Here is a 17677-nt window from a genome sequence, read left to right on the forward strand (position 1 = left end):
GATTTCCAAGTTGCTCTGTGCTAAGCCTTACATTGTCAATGCAGCTGGTTGTGCAGGGGATTCATGGAACTTTCTAGAATTGATCAGCAATGACCATGGCTGCTTTTCAAATGGGTTAATATAATCTCTGTTTTTCCCCCCTTGTCTTTGCTGAAGCATTGGTGTGTGAGAGTTGCTGAACCACCCGAGTGGCTGTGGATCCTTCGTGTGATACATGGTCGAGGACACGCTCCACCCCTTTCCTCCTTGGTAAGTTGGACACTCAAATGGGAAATGAAGAAGCCAATGATTTCATAGATTGAGAATCATGATGGATGTGAGCATCACTTAGCTCAGCTGTCCAGAAAGGCAGTGAAAGAATGAGCAGGCTTCCAGAGAGAAACTGAAAGCACAGAGAAGTGAAGCAATGGACTCAAGAGCTCACCAGTGATCAGAGGCAGGGCTGTAATGTGAACTCATGTTCTTAACCTTAATCCAGTACTACCTCTTAGCACTAAGCATGCCTCCTGAGAATAAGGACAGACACGATTTTATTCTGTTCTGGAAATACTTAGATCTTCAAAGCTCATGTTAAATAACAAGAAATCAATTTTTTGAACAGCAGGCTATACCAGGAGATAGTAAACTTTTTCTGAAACGGGTGAGAGAGGAAACATTTCAGGATTCGTTGGCCATGTCATCTCTATCATGTCATCATCATCATTATTTTGTATCAGCTCAGCTCTGTGTTATAGCCTAAAGCAGCCACAGATGATATATATAAATTTACAAATACAGACGTCAAGCTGAGCTGGACTTGTTCCACATGACTGTAGTTTATTGAATCTTGGTCTACACGAAGTGCTCCAAGATCCCAGTGTAGAGAGTGAGAGTGTTTTAGTGGCCAGTAGGTATGAGTCCCTTAACAAAATTTATCTTGGATGCTCAGAAGTTAATCATAAGCCACTTTGAACAGTCTACTGTAACTGCAAAAATCTACTTCTTGGCTGCATTTGGTGTTCAGTGCTTATCACAGTCAGTATGCCCTGAGTGTATTAGTCTGAGTCCAAACACCTAGACTACAGCTTTGCTCCAGGAGGGCCTGATCAAGATGGTACTAGTAATCAATGTCTAGCTCATTTACCTGGAGAAGGCAATGGCACCCCACTCCAGTACTCTTGCCTGGAAAATCCCAGGGATGGAGGAGCCTGGTAGGCTGCAGTCCATGGGTCACTAAGCGTCAGTTACACTGAGCGACTTCACTTTCCCTTTTCACTTTCACGCATTGGAGAAGGAAATGGCAACCCACTGCAGTGTTCTTGCCTGGAGAATCCCAGGGACGGGAGAGCCTGGTGGGCTGCCGTCTATGGGGTTGCAAAGAGTTGTACACGACTGAAGCAACTTAGCAGCAGCAGCAGCAGCAACAGCAACAGCTCATTTACCAAATAAGCTCAGACAGCATTTCCTATTTTGGTCTACATATAATTTCTAAACGGGACATGTTTATTTGGTAGCCGTATACCTGTTGCTGTGCTTCCCAGGTGGCTCAGTGGTAAGGAATCCTCTTCCCAGTGCAGGAGACACAGGAGACCTGGGTTCAGTTCCTGGTCGGGAAGGTCCTCTGGAATAGAATTGGCACCCCACTGTGCCTGGAAATTTCCATGTTCAGAGGAGCCTGGCAGGTCACAGTCCATGGGGTGGGAAAGAGTCGGATACGACTGAGTGACTGAACATACATGCTGCTACGCACATACTCCTAACATGCATACCTTATACGTATTAGGGCAATCGTGCAATTATCTTGGGGGCTCTCTTACAATTACATTGTACAGAAGTATTCTGGTATCAAATCTTCACCTTTTATTCTGAACAAAAGCAGATGTTTACAAGACAAGTGTGAACAAGATTGACATACTTAAATCATGGGGTAATATGGCAACCCTCTTTGCCACATACATCAGATGCGGTGGGGTTTCGATTTTTTAAAATTTTTTCTTGTGAAAGGATATATCTGACAGTTCAAGGCCTGCTAGACTCTCTACCTTACTGCTTATCATCTAACAAGAAGGATAAAGGAAAAACAGTTAATTTGTGTTTCCTGAAGGAGTTTAAGTGGGGACTTGTTCTAGTTGTTCATTCCTTCATTCACAGAAGTAAGTAATTGTAGCAAGCATGTGAGCCTGATGTTGTATAATTTTTGAGGATATACATTTTTCCAGAGCCACTGGTCTCTCGGTACTTCTACAAGTAATGGAAAAGTGTTCTTCACTTTAATAGCAATGATATGAAAAGTAAAATTTAGATTATAAAAGTATTGGAGAGCTAGGTGTGGTACCTTATTAATCGGAAAAATCAGGTTGCAAAATAATATACTTAATATAATCACATTCATCTTAAAAACACACTCATACTATTTCTGCATCCAAGTGCCTGTGTGTTACAAAGTCTGTTAGATCACACCTTGATATATACCAGACTCTAAACAGGTCATCTCTGGGGTCGAGGTGTTGGCCCTTTATGAACCAAATGTGTATGTGTGTGTGTGTGTGTGTGTGTGTGTGTGTGTGTGTGTGTGCATATGTGCTTATATGCACACGCTCAGTCCTGTCTGACTCTTTGCAACCCATGGATTCTAGCCCTCCAGGTTCCCTCTGTCCATGGAATTTTCTAGGTAAGAATACTGGGGTGGGTTGCCATTTCCTTCTCCAGGGGATCTTCCCCCAGCCCAGGGGCCAAACCCATGTTTCTTGCAACCCCTGCATTGGCAGGCTAGTTCTTTACCAGCTGAGCTACTGGGGGAGATTATAAACCATACAGTCACGATCTAAAACTTTCTGAAGAATGTTGTATTTTTGCAGCTCAAAAATATGAAAAGAAGATTAAAGTAGAGAAAGCTGATTATGGAAATTATGTAAAAGAAGGGGAATATTCACCCACAGTGCCTCCATCAAAGACAGTCACTGTTGTCATTTAATACAGTCTTTTGTGAGTGTTGTACAGAGTGGCAACACCACTAGACGTAAAATTAACATGCTGCTTTTTCACTTCTTATAATGTATATTTTTTATGCTATATACAAATGATAATGACATATCAGAGTCTGACACGACTGAGCGACTGAACTGAACTGAATAGCATATCATGTAATTGAAAATATATTGTTAATATATTTTATTTGAATGAATCATAATAGTCTATCATGCATATGTAATTTACTGCATATTTTTAAAAAATTGGGGTATAGTTGCTTTAGAATGTTGTATTAGTTTCTGCTGTACAGTGAGGTGAATCAGCCATATGTACACACGTGTCCCCTCCCTCTTGGACCCCCTCCTCTCACCATCTAGGTCATCACAGAGCACTGGGCTGAGCTGCCGTGTTGTGCAGAGGCTTCCCACAGCGATTTTCCATGTGCTAGTGTAAATGTCAGTACTAGCATCATAGCTCATCCCACCCACCTTCCCCGACTGTGTCCACATCTTCATTCTCTAAATCCATGTTTCTTTTACTGCCCTGCAGATACGTTCATTGGTTCCATTTTTCTAGATTCCACATACTTGCATTAACATACGATGTTTGTTTTTCTCTTTCTGACTTCTTTGCTGGAGATAAGTATTATTTTCAGGTAACAAAAATCACAGACAGTGTGAAAGGATCATGACAAGGGGAGTGTAGCAGACTCCTGAACCCCACTGCTACTCGCTGTTGTTTGCTTTTACAGCCCACACTCACTACCTTGTGAAGAGTAGAAATTTGGAGCATAAGGTAGACGCTTCATAAACAATAGCAGCTATTCTTATGAAGGTTTTCTTTTAATTGAAGATGAATTCATTATGCCAGAATAGCTGTAGTTGATTTACTCTTTCAGAGTCAGTGCATTTTAATAAGATTGTCAGTCGGCTTTGCAGAAGTATTCGAGATATTTTTATTTCACTAAAAATATGTTACAGAATTTGTTTTGCTAAAGCTTTAATATCATCATCATCATCATTAATTTTTTAAATCAATTCGATAGTTTTGCCTCCTTTTATATACTCTATTGTTTGCTCATTATATTATTTGGTAGGTTTTTAAATTTTTTGTGTGATAGCTGTTTTTTGAGAAGGGGAGAAGAGCAGGAAAGAAAGAAAGTAGAGGAGAGGAAGGGAACTTACTTGTGAAAGAATCATTAGTTCTTGTTTTATACTCATTTAGCTGTTGAGATTCCATGTTTTTTTAACAGATACTTGCAGAATTTATTTTTAAGAATATTAACCCTTTGTTGTCTTTCTCCCTGGTATATTAGCTTGTTAACTTTATCCTTTTAAATTCAAAGTTTATTTTAGTATCACCAGATAGTTCCTTCATATTTATTTCAATCAGTGCTTAGAAACTTAATACATTTTTTTCCTTTGCTTTCTTCTGATATTATTAAAAATAATCAACTCTTTCATTCAGGGAAGTGTTCACTTATGTAAGAATAGCTATCTCTTATTTTGTAATTCTTCCCATAGTTTTATTCTGCCTCTCTTTTAACTCCCTGACAAAAATTATCCCACACATTTAATCTGAGGAGTATGTTCAGACAATCAAAATATTTGTGGGAATGAGAGATCTCAAGGAAATATTGCTTCATCCTACAAATAGAGACCAGGTTTACAGCCAGACAACTGGAATTCTTTCATTCTTTAACTTTCCTTTTTTAGCTTGGGGAAGGGTAACTTTGGCCTTTTATCTATTTTTTTAAACAACAGTATTTCCTATCTTTTTATTCAGTAGAACTTAACTCATTATGTTGAGCATTATTAAGTCATATGTTAGCATTTTTCCTCTAGTTTCATTTTTGGATGTAACTTTTGATTTTCACCAAAATAGTCTGTGGTGTGTCTGAAAGACCAAGGCAGGACTGGTGGAATCTTGTATGTATTGGTTGATGTCTTCGCTTGTTTAGAGTACTCACCTAAAATATTAATTAATTGTTAATTATCATGTGCTTACGAGGACGGTTTCATAATTGTGTAAGTTCCAAAAAATAGAGAATTAGCTAGATTTCGGTTTCGAGATGGAGATGGAGTTGAACCCCAGTTGGAAATGTTGAACCCCAGTTCAAGTCTCCATGTTTCCTTAGTTTTCCACATTTCTTGGCTGGTAAATCCTGAGTTCTGCTGTCAGTGTTTCAGTTGGGGCTGCTGTGCTGAGAGGAATTCCATTTTATGGTATTTGCAGCACATCTCTATGTATATTATTGACACAAGGTACATCCCTTGTTTAAACATGCTGAGTGCTTGCCTTTGGGGATCAAGATTCAGCCTGTCAGTCTCAATAATGGCTGGAATACTAAAGCCGTGGCCTCCGCATCTCATTATCCGTGCCCATTGTCCAGGCAGCGATCTGGAAAGGCCCCGTGCAGATCTGATCTGTTTTGTCATATCCTGATCCACGTAAGTCAGCTTCACTGATGGCAGAGCTGTGTGTTTCCACTGTTCAGGGTCGAAGGCATCAGAATGGGGAAACCCTGCTTTCTCTCCTGTTCTCTTCCCTGTTGGGATTTTGGCCTTTGAAACTTGTTTGTTTGGGTGAGCTTCTGCACGTTATGTTATTGTCGCGGCTCTGTGACTACTATAAATGTTTGTGAGTCACAAATGTGTGATGAAGTTCAGAATCCTTTTCTCCCTGGGAATGGACCATGTGTTCTGTTCATTCTCAGGCACCCATTAGAGGGGCTGATATCTGTGTATGGGGTTAATTGCTTGGGTTTGAAGGTTTACATGTGCCTGTGAGTACACTGCCCCTTGATTAAACTGTGTGTGAGATCTTTTCTGGCAGAACTCTCTTAAGGGCATAAAAATGACCCTGTGCTTGGATTTTTGGATTTCATGGACTTAAGATTTTCCTGCTTGTGGTCTGCAGATCACAGTACTGGAGAGGCTTCCATAGCTGCAGGGTCGCAAAGCTAATCAGCTCATGTTTTCTCCACTGGAGCCTTTCATGTGGTTTGCATGAGTGTTTGTGTCTCTTTTAGCCTCCCAGGCCACAAAGGGAGCAGAGTCATTTTGTTTCGTTTGCTTTTGCCTCAAGCTTGGGCAGTAACCACTCTTGGTTAAACCAAAGCCAAGGTTGGAAAGATGGTCAGTAGATTCTGGGAAGTAAATACCATCATATTTTCATATAATAGTGTCTAAAAATAGTGAACAGATCTTCCATTTCCAGTGCTGAGGAATTAGGTGGGTGCATCCAAGCTGTTTATCGTTGTTGAGAATTCTTTTTTTTTTGGTAGGGGGCGGGAGATGACTGCCTTGCTCGCAGCTCAGTGATCATATACCTTTGAGAACGGTTCTTCCTGTTTCCACAGAAAGTCACCTCCTTTCTACAGTGATTGTTTGAAGGTGAGGCACCTGCCCAATTTGGCCAATCACACGACCCACCCGTTGGCCACTCTGATTGATTCTTCTTGAGACCAAGACTCCAACTTGGGCATGAATATCCCATTCTTTCTTTCCTACTCTAAGACAGTACTTAAACAGTTTTTCCCTTTCTCTCCTGCATCATCAGTTTTATTTTCCCCTCTCTGATGGATCTTTCCAATAGGAAAGCAAACATCTACCATTAAAAAAAAAAGTGACCTGTTGATCTGAATTTCCACTCCAACTATGAGCCCATTCTCTTCTTCTCTTTACAGAAAAACTGCTTGAAAGCATTTGTATTTATTATCCTTAATTCCTGTGTTTCCACTTCCTTTTGAACCCACTTGGACCACTGAGTCCTTCCATCAGTCCTGCCTCTTTAAGATTACCTGTCGCCACCATGTTACCAAATCCAGGGGTTGATGTTGTCAGCATCACCCCTGCAGTCAGGGTCAGCAGCATTCCTACAGTGTAATCCATCCCTCTCAGCTCCTTGAAGCACTTGCTCCATCTGGTTTCAGGACACTGCCGTTCTCTGGAGTGACTCCCACATCTCTGGCCATATACCTCAACTGCCTGACTCCCTGCCCGACAGCCATTGGAGTCTTGTGGGGTCCTGCAGTGCCTTGACCTTCCCTTCTTCCCTGACCATCCCCACCATTTGTATCGTTTCTGCTGTCCCCAAAATGTAAGCTCCATGAGGTCAGGGATTTTTGCCAATTTTGATCACTGCTCCATCTTCAGGCATAGAGAATGACCTAAGACATAAAAGCTGCCAATAATTATTTGTTGGATGGATGGCTGGATGATTTTCAAAACTAGGTCAGAGAAACCTAATTTTAGTTTGGACACAGAACTGGAAGTATATGAGATTGTCTGTAAGAGGAAGGAATGGGCTTATTCAACCTCTGTATCCAACCAAAGTTTAGGGTATTTGGTGTAATTTTCCCAGCAGGTGGGTACATGTTCATTAAGTCTCAGTTCATATGTCACCTCTTCTACCAAGCCTTATCGTCCTTATTCATGGCCAGATAAATGATGCAGCACCGCCACATTCCTAGGCCTGTCCCCATAATGGCAGTTTAAAATTGGGCTCATTATACTGTTCCCTGTAGACATGTAGTCCTTTCCTTTTCAGACCAGGAAGCCCTTGACTTGATTGTGTTTATTTTCCTAATCCTTAACACACAATAAGCACTGAATATGTACATGTTATTTAGTGGAGTGATTCTGACTGAAATTTTTTAGAACATGATTTAATAATCCTTAAGAGTGTGATAATGGTGTGCTCCTCTGGCCTTCTGATCATGCTCTGTTTGATTTAAGATGTTTATTTCATGATTTTACAATAATTAAATAGATTTTCGGTAGCCATTATAGACTGCCCCCAAATTGTCCAGCTGTAGCCATTTACCGTTTCCACAAATAATTTTTGCTGTTTCTGTATAAGGGTACCTCATTCATAGTGCATCTTAGAGAGGAAACAGTGCACGAGCCTCTCTAAGTGTGTTTCTCGCTCAGAGTGGTCTGTGAGTTGTGAGCATACATGAAAGGGGCGTGGGCAGTAGTCCGTCAGCACGTAGTCCATGACCACACTGTAAGATCAGAAGGCAGTTCCTTCCTGCCTTTAACATTTCTAACACAGAGTACTTGGACCCACTGCCAAGGTCACAGTGGAATCTTATGAGTTTCATCTTCAAGAAGTACGTATCATTAAATGTAAGAATGGCACTGTGCAGCATGGCTGAGCCAAGCTCAGAACCCTGAAGTTGTGTTTCCTGTGAGGTAGTTACCAGGGATGTACATGCTCAAAATCAGCCCTGTGTGCCTCACAGAGTCCCTGCCACGCTGGGACCATAAACCTCTGGGTCAGTAGAATAGTCTGTCTATAGATAGATGGATAGAGAGATAGGTATATTCATAGATATATGCAGGCTTCCCTGGTGGCTCAGTGGTAGAGAATCCGCCCGCCCATGAAGTAGACGTGGGTTCAATCCCTGGGCTGGGAAGATCCCCCTGAGGAGGAAATGGCCACCATCCAGCATTCTTGCCTGGAAAATCCCATGAACAGAGGAACCTGGCAGGCTGCAGTCCATATGGGATCACAAACAGTCGGACACAACTTAGCGGCTAAACATCACCACCATCACCACCACCACCATTCATAGATATATGGGTTTGTAGATAGAGATACAGATGAAATAAATGTAAATATGCATATAGACAGAGAAAGCACTAGCACTGAGATCATGAAAGTCACTAAAGCAGGAGTAGCCAGTGAAAGAAGTGTCACTGAAACATTGAACCAAATGGACTTCCTGGTGGTCCAGTGGCCTTAAGGCTCCATGCTCCCAATGCAGGGGGCCTGGGTTCGATCCCTGATCAGAGAACACATACCATATGCCTCAGCTAAGACCTGGTGAAGCCAAATAAGTAAATAAAAATAAGTATTTAAAAATAAAACTGTGTACTAAAGCCCAGCTTTTTGGCTTAATTATAAGTTTCTGGTAAATTGATTGATAGCTACTGAATGATCCACAACCATGAAGTGCCTTTTAGATAAATAATCTTTCATTGACTTGGGGCTACAAGTATGTGCATATTCCTTGTTGCTGTTGTTTGATCACTAAGTCGTGTATGACTCTTTGCCATCCCATTTTCTGTAGCCCGCCAGGCTCTTCTGTTCATGGGGTTTCCCAGGCAAGAATACTGGAGAGGGTTGCCATTTCCTTCTCCAGGGGATCTTCCTGACCCAGGAATCAAACCTGCATCTCCTGAATTGCAGGTGGATTCTTTCCCACTGAGGCACCAGGGAAGCCCTACACATATGTATACACAAAAATGTTTTTCACTGAAAGTTGCAGACAGCTGGCCACCATTTTTATCACTCATCCCTGAACACAGATGCAAGTTCTGAGCTATGAACAGCAGTAGGATGCATCCACAGGCCAGGCACACAGTAGGACCCAAAGATGAAGGAACATCAGTGAAGTAATGAGTGACCACATGTTGCCCATATAAGTGCTCATTCTGAAATATCTTCACTGAAGCAAGCGTATTTTTAGTAGGCAAATCTAACTAAATCCCAACTAACTATGACTTCTTTTTTTGATTTCCCCTGCTAAATTTGATAAGCCGTTGTATGCTAGATTGATCATTCCACTGCCATGGTTCTAGGAGCTGATCACATTTGTTGCAGCTTTCTATTTTTTTCACTTTTGCATCACCAACTCGATGGACATGAGTGTGAGCAAGCTCTGAGAGTTGGTGATGGACAGGAAAGCCTGGCTTGTTGCAGTTCATGTGGCTGCAAAGAGTCGGACACGACTGATCGACTGAACTGACTGATCCTCTTCTCTGTTGCTGCTGCTGCTAAGTCGTGTCAGTCATGTCCAACTGTGTGTGACCCCATAGATGGCAGCCCCTCGGCTCCCCCATCCCTGGTATTCTCCAGGCAAGAACACTGGAGTGGGTTGCCATTTCCTTCTCCAATGCATGAAAGTGAAAAGTGAAAGTGAAGTCACTCAGTCGTGTCCGACTCGTCGCAAACCCATGGACTGCAGCCTACCAGTCTCCTCTTTCCATGGGATTTTCCAAGCAAGAGTACTGGAGTGGGCTGCCATTGCCTTCTCTGGATGCTCTTCTCAGATTAGTCCATAATCCAGATGTAATAGGGATTTTGTCAAGTTCTTAGAAATTTTTTTTCTGGGATGTTATATTAATAGCAAGAATAAGAAAAATGAATTGTGGTGGTCTGACTTTTGTTCTGTGGTTATAACGTTAAGTATTATGTATATTCTAACTTTGACAGTTATTTTCTGGTTCAAGTTATGTCTTTATGGAAGAGGATTTACAGAGTCATTGCAAAAAGTTGGACATGACTGAATGACTCACACTTTACTTTTTTGTTTTCTTAAGCAAATTCTGGCTGGTCAGGTATACCTACAACTAATATTTCTAAGCACAGGTTCATGGTTTGTGAATGCGTTCTTGATTTAGAATAGGTTCTTCTTTTTATCTGAGCGCAGCTCAGATCTCCTTATGTTGAAAGCAAGGAGTGTAAATATTCTGGGTCACCTCCACCTGCCTGTAGGTTTGGGTCTGAAGGACTTGGATCTGTTCACCAGTGGAAGTCATTAAACAGCCCCTTGTAATGTGGCAATGATAATAGACTTTTGATAGAGGTTGTTAACATTTCTTCTTTTGGAACTTTTTATAAACCACTGATAATAACAGCTTAGTAATAATTAATATTAGTGGCTCAAGTTACTTGAGCATACCGTACATCCCAGGCACTGGTGTAACTGCTTTATTTATATCATGTCATCTTCTCAGCAGCCATACAAAGCAGGTCCTAACATTATCCCCAGTTTAGTGATGAGTAAACCAAAACATGGATAGTTAAGAAATTTGCCAGCATAATTCAGAGGTTACCCACATGCCAACCTCAGTGGATGATATATAACTTCTGAATTCAGATTCAAGATGTGTTTCACCCCCTTTATCTTTTAAAGGTCATCAAGGGAATTCCAGGGCAGAACATTCCTTATCCTAAATGTTATTGCAAAATAAAGCTGCTATAGGTTTCTGCAAACAGTGTCTTGGTTTTATTTCCCTGAGCCAGCAAGTATGTTGAGGGTTGGAACCCACTTTCAGTGTGTAATTTCCTTGTAGAAAACACGTGATTGGTGGTTAATCTCAAGCAAAGTCCCTCATGGATGAACATCTGTATAAACACAGGGTACCTCTGAAGCATCTCTTCCTGGACGCGCGAGTCATCAAGGACTAGCGGGCATCCCGATTCATGTCAGATTAGAAATTGTGTTTCTATTATCGTTGTAACAGACTAACCACTTTTCTTGAAAACTGTGAAGAAAGTGACAGGGAAGAGATCACCTATGTCCAGCTGTCCCCGCTCTTTATTAATTTTTTAATTACTTTTTAAAATTTATTTATTATTTTATTTTATTTTTTAACTTTACAATATTGTATTGGTTTTGCCATATATCAACATGAATTCACAATACACGTGTTCCCCATCCTGAACCCTCCTCCCTCCTCCCTCCCCTTACCATCCCTCTGGGTCTTCCCAGTACACCAGCCCCAAGCATCCATTATCGTTCATCGAACCTGTACTGGCGACTCATTTCATATATGATATTATACATGTTTCAATGCCACTCTCCCAAATCATCTCACCGTCTCCCTCTCCCACAGAGTCCAAAAGACTGTTCTATACATCAGTGTCTCTTTTGCTGTCTCGTATAGAGGTGTCCCCTCTCTTTAAATAGATATTTACTGAGTACATACAAGGTAGGAGCCTCTTATGTATTGGAAATATATTGACAAACAAGAAGGCTCCCAGTTCTCATGAAGCAGATGTTTTAGGAGACAGTTAGATTATAAACAATTATTGCATCACACCTGATGTGAAGAGCCCACTCATTGGAAGAGACCCAGATGCTGAGAAAGATTGAAGACAATTGGAGAAGAGGGTGGCAGAGGATGAGATGGTTGGATAGCATCCCCGACTCAAGGGACATGAATTTGAGCATACTCGAGGAGACAGTGAAGGACAGGGAAGCCTGGTGTGCTGCAGTTCATGGGGTCGCAAAGAGTTGGACATGATTTAGTGACTGAACAACAACAAATAGAAAAGTAACGGATAGTGGTAAGGACGATGCAGAACTTGCAGATAGGGTCGTGTGGTAGGCAGTGAAGAAGGGGCAACTTTGGGCACTCGTGTGTGTAGTGTGGAAGGGGAGAGTGGTGTGACTTCAGATCAAGAGATGGGCAAGAGTTAGAGTGTGTAGGTCTCTGTGATAGGACAGGAAACCTGGTTGTTTATAATGGGCACTGGGAAGCCTTTGCTGAAACAGTGGTGGTGCAGGATTTGTTTGCATTTTTAAAATGTCGTTTAAATTTTCATGGTTGCCATTAGGGAAGTGGATGATTGAACAGCAAGAGGGGAGGGAGGAAGACCGATTAGAAGGCCATCACAGGTGACCGGATGAGGCCTGATGGTGGTACTGACTAGGGTGTTGGTGGAGATGGGGGAAACCGGATGGATTTGGCATATTTTTAGAAGCAAGGTGAGTGATACTCTGATGGCTTGGCCACTAGGGGAGAGGGGAAGAAAAACTAAGAGTCCTGTTTAGCTTTGGGCTTGAATGAGTTGGTGGATGGACCATAGAGTGAGACAGAAATTCTGCATAAGGGTAGGTTTTGGAAGGAAGAGCAAGAAGTCTCCTAGGACCATGTACATTTTGAGTTGAAACCTTTCATTTCTCACTCAGTTGGCCAGAATAGGCAGTCATGTATGTGAGTCTGGATATTTGGGAATGACTGGGGCTAAAGATCAGTGTTTCAGAGTCACCTCTGTATTTGACAGTAAAGTCCAAGGACTCTCCCCCAGGAGAGACCAGAGAGAGGAAAAGAGCACCTTGGACATGACTGTGGGTGCTGGAACGTTTGAGTAGGGTGTGAGCATCTGTTGGAGAGTGCTTCATAACATTCCGCTTGATATAGTAGTGCTTTTATATTTCAGAAGTGATGGAAAAAGTGACAAGAAGTCCCAAAGGTCATTCTTGCCTTGAGGGATTTCATTCAACATGTGGTTTGTGTATGTGCACATGCTCAGCCACGTCCCTCTCTTTGCGACCTCATGGACTTTCGCCTGCCAGGCTCCTCTGTCTGTTAAATTTTCCAGGCAAGAATCCTGGAGTGGGTTTTCATATCCTTCCCCAAGGGATCTTCTCCACCCAGGAATCGAACCTGCGTCTCCTGTGTCTTCTGAATTGGCAAACAGATTCTTTACCACTGAGCCACCTGGGAATCCTTCATTCAACATGTTAGCAGCAAAATTCTCCTCTGTTGTAATAGAAAATGCCATTCTGGTTATGGAAAATGGGGTCATATTCTTACAAAAGTATAGTATTCCCTCCATGTCTGTAGGGGATTGGTTCTGGGACCTCCTGGAGACCAAAATCCAAGGATGCTCAGATTCTTTTCAGTAAGTCCCCGACATGCAAACCGTTAAGTTGTGAACTTTCAAATACACTGTGTGTCCAATCATGTAAGTTATTTCATATGTCTGGTGTAATTTTTGAGGTACTGTATTGTAAGATTAAAAATGTTCTCTTTATTTTTTGTGTTTGTTTTTCAATGTATTATTTAAGTGAAAAGCATTATAAACCTATTGTAGTATAGTACTGTACTGTATAGCCAGTTGTGTTAGTTGGGTACCTAGGCTAACTTTGTTGGACTTATGAAAAAATTGAACTCACGAACTCGGTCTTGGAATGGAATTCGTTCATATGTAGGGGACTTACTGTATATTAAGTGGTGGAGTACAATAATCGGTCCTTGGTTTCTCTAAGTTGATCTGTGGTTAGTTGAGCTGCAGATGCAGAAACTGGGGATGTGAGGGATGACTGTATGTGAAGCAATATGATTAATTTTCAGCATTCATTTTGCTTTTTTCTTTCAATCAGCAGTTCTACTGTTTCAGTTAACTCACTGTTTCTCAAAAGCAGTCTCTTCCCAGTTGAGTCTTAGAAGGCACTGGGCAAGGTATTTTTAACAATCCACCCAGTTTGCTTTGGGTTTTCCTGGTGGCTCAGCTGGTAAAGAATCTGCCTGCTATGCAGGAGACCTGAGTTCAATTCCTGGGTTGGGAAGATGCCCTGGAGAAGGAAATGGCAACCCACTCCAGTATTCTTGCCTGGAGAATCCCATGGACAGAGGAGCCTGGTGGGCTACTGTTCACGGGGTCGCAAGGGTAAGACATGACTGAGGGACTTTCCCTTTGCCTTGGTTTTCTTTGTTACCGACATGCTACTTTCTGGCATTAAAATTTTGCACTGCTGTTTCCTCTTCCCTCACTGTGTTCATTTAATTACTATAATTACATATATATTTCCAGGAAACGAGCTAGTGAAAGTTCAGTATTTAAGAGGTCTGGGGAATGTTTCTGCCAATGCATTTCACATTCTCAATGTCGGTTCTGGCAGCTGTCTGCATCCTTGTTGATTGAACGAATCTCTATGAATGTTTGCAATGTGCTAGGTAAGAGACGGTGACATGCTGTTAATAATAATGTAGCGGACAATGATGAGGGCCAGAGAGCCCACAGTGTTTGATTCCCTGCAAGGATTCTTCTAATTAACCCCACTTGCTTTGTTAATAGCTTTCATAAGAGGATCAGAGATATAAAGCTCAGGATGTCACCAGAATGTTATCAGTGGTTTAGAACTTGATTTCTATCAAGGAGAAGTGCATTTGGCCAATTAACGTAAACTTAAGGACTCTCATTTCTCCTAGAAACTGAAATAACATTCAGCGCTGGCCATTAAGATTCCCTGAGACAGTTGTATTCTGCTTTAAGCCAGGATACAGAGCTGTATGTTGGAAAGTAATGGGTTTGAGCATCTAGAATCCGTAGAGAGACTTGTGAAAAGGACACACATAATTTGTAAGGCATAGTGATCAAGCACTTGTTAAAACAGATGAGCTGAACTAAAGAATGTCATTTTCCCCCCAGTGAGTCATTTCATAGGTAAAACGCCAACATAGAAAGTAGTTTATAAATCATCCAGAAGATCTTATTTTTCTTTAAGGAAAAACTTTATTGAGGTAAGATTGATCTGTAAGAAGTTAAACGTACTTTATGCATGGATCTTAATGAATTTGGGGATAACAATACAGCTGTGAAACCATCATTGCCATCAAGACTGTCACTGCCCAAAGTTTTCTCTTGTCTACTTTGTTCTTATTAATTTTTTTAAAATTAGTTTTTATTGGAGTATAGTTGAGTTATGATGTTGTGTTAGATTCGGGTGTATCGCAAAGTGAATCAGTTATACATATATGCATGTCTACTGTTTTTTAGATTCCTTTCCCTTATAGGTCATCACAGAGTATTGAGTAGAGTTTCATGCTATACAGTGGGTCCTTATCAGTCATCTGTTTAATCTGTAGTAATATGTATATGTCCTTCCCAATTATTTTGGTAAAATACTTAACCTAAGATCAACCCTTTTAGCAAATTTAAGCTTGCAATATGGTCTTGTTATTATCAATAAACTCCATGGTGTAAAATATATCTCATTTTAAAAATTCACCTTATTTCTAGAGATTGGGGCTCATCTCTCAAGAATGCCATTTGAACAAGTCAGTCTGGGGGTTATTAGTCAACCTTCAGCACCCTCAGTTTCAAGGAGTCTGAATTTTAAAGTTATGTGACTTCTCTTCTCTGATGTATGGTTGTGTCTCTTCTTCCCTTTCTAAAATTTATTTTTATTTAAAAAGTTCTACAGTGCTTTACAGTTTTCAAAAGTGTTACACACGTAGTAGCGTGTGATTCCATAATAACCTTTGTTTAAATCCCCTGCGCCTGTACTGCTCCTTCCCCCGGCCACTCCCCACCAGTAACCACTAGTTTGTTCTCTACGTCTGTGAGTCTGCGGCTTTTTGTGTTATTTACTAGTTGGTTGTAATTTTTAGATTCCATGTGTGGGTGACATCAGACAGTATTTGTCTTTATCTGACTTATAAATGTCTCTTCTTAACTGAATGATGTGAATGAAGCTCGCTGAGGACAGTAAAATATGAAACTGGGATTTGCCTGGACTGATCAGGGCTCTGAATGATTGCTGGAAGACTGAGACTCAGAGATCACATCACTTGGAATTATATTATCACTTTGCAGTGGATCTAGCCTGTCACATTAGGTTACTGAGGTGAGAGGCGATTCCATTATCCTTTTTAAGACTAGTTTTATTGAACCATTTGGGGATTAGAAAAACTCCATAGCATCTTTAATGTTGATACCAGTGTCAGTCTGATAAAAATTGGACAAGATTCAAAACCCCAAGAACACTGAAAGATGCTCACGAGAATCAGGTAAAATGATAAATATATTTTTCTCACTCTTTACCACCTAACAATTTTGAGCTTCCTGATGCTAGAGACAGTTTCTCAACTAAGCATGTGATGTATTTATTCTGGTAAAAAAAAAAATCCACTTTGCACAGCACAGAGTAGTATTTGTAGCTGAAAAGTCCCAAACAATCTGCCCCGATTCAAGAATTACGGAGAGAGCTGCATTTAGTAACATCTACCCAGGGGTCAGGAAGGACCAGCCACGTTGTCAACTGTGTGGGTCATCATGTTCTTCTCAACCAGGGAAGGGGAAAAATGACGTTTGTGCTAAGGGTGAAGAATGCATTTTTGGACATGTAGTTTTATTTATACTGGATCCTTTCCAAGTTTATGTTCAGTGGGTTTTTGAGTCTTAATTTTAGCAGTGGCAGGCTGGGAATTTTCTGCTGATTTCCTCCTCGTTTTTTGGTGGCAGAAGGGCTAGAATGTAATTTGGCTGTCATTTAAAAAACAATCTGTGCCACAGACAATGTATACAATCTAACAAGTTGAGTATCAGATACAGACAATATTTGTAATGCATGTGATGGACCTATGGTTAGTATCTCTATGTACAAGTAGCTATATACTGATAAGAAAAATTCAAGCAGCCCACAGGGAAATGGGCAAAGATATGAGTAGATAGTTCACATATGAGTAACTTCTGCTGTCCAGTAAGTAGATGACATAATGTTCCATCTACTTCCAACTCTCAAAGGAACACAAAACACTGCTGGTGGTAAGGACGCTAATGAAAGAGGACTCTCACCCATTCCTGGTGGAAATGTGAATTGCTTATATTTGGGGGAAAGCAGTCTGACTTCCCATTAAAAATATATGTAGTTTTTGACCCAGCATTACCACTTCTGGGAATATAGAGTATAAAAATAAAAACACAATATTTCTCTTTCTCTGTCTGATTTCAACCTGGATGGGAGGGGAATTTGGGGGATAATGGATACATGTGTATGTATGGCTGAGTTGCTTTGCTGTGCACCTGAAACTTTGTTATGCTTCTAAAACTTTATCACAGTATTGTTAATTGGCTATTTTGTTGTTCAGTCGCTCAGTCGTGTCCAACTCTTTCTGACCCTCTGGGCTGCAGCACGCCAGGCTTCCCTGTCCATCACCAACTCCCAGAGTTTGCTCAAACTCATGTCCATTGAGTCAATTATGCCATCCAACCATCTCATCCTCTGTCGTGCCCTTCTCCTGCCTTCAATCTTTCCCAGCATCAGGGTCTTTTCAAATGAGTCAGTTCTTCACATCTGGTGGCCAAATTATCACAGCTTCAGCTTCAGCATCAGTCCTTCTAATGCGTATTCAGGGTTGATTTCCTTTAGGATTCACTGGTTTGATCTCCTTTCAGTCTAAGGAATTCTCAAGAGTCTTCT

General features: G+C 41.1%; 1 protein-coding gene across 1 annotated transcript in view; it reads left to right on the top strand.

Annotated features, from left to right (window-relative positions):
* SEMA5A (sema domain, seven thrombospondin repeats (type 1 and type 1-like), transmembrane domain (TM) and short cytoplasmic domain, (semaphorin) 5A) overlaps positions 1–17677 on the top strand; it is a 559453-nt gene that overhangs the window by 131034 nt on the left and 410742 nt on the right. Inside the window, exon 2 of the mRNA XM_010847535.1 lies at positions 157–249. The gene's annotated coding sequence lies outside the window, so the exon portion shown is untranslated. The remainder of the gene's footprint in view (positions 1–156; positions 250–17677) is intronic.

The sequence above is a fragment of the Bison bison genome, unplaced genomic scaffold, assembly GCF_000754665.1.
Source record: "Bison bison bison isolate TAMUID 2011002044 unplaced genomic scaffold, Bison_UMD1.0 scf7180017864250, whole genome shotgun sequence".
In the NCBI taxonomy this organism is placed as follows: domain Eukaryota; kingdom Metazoa; phylum Chordata; class Mammalia; order Artiodactyla; family Bovidae; genus Bison; species Bison bison.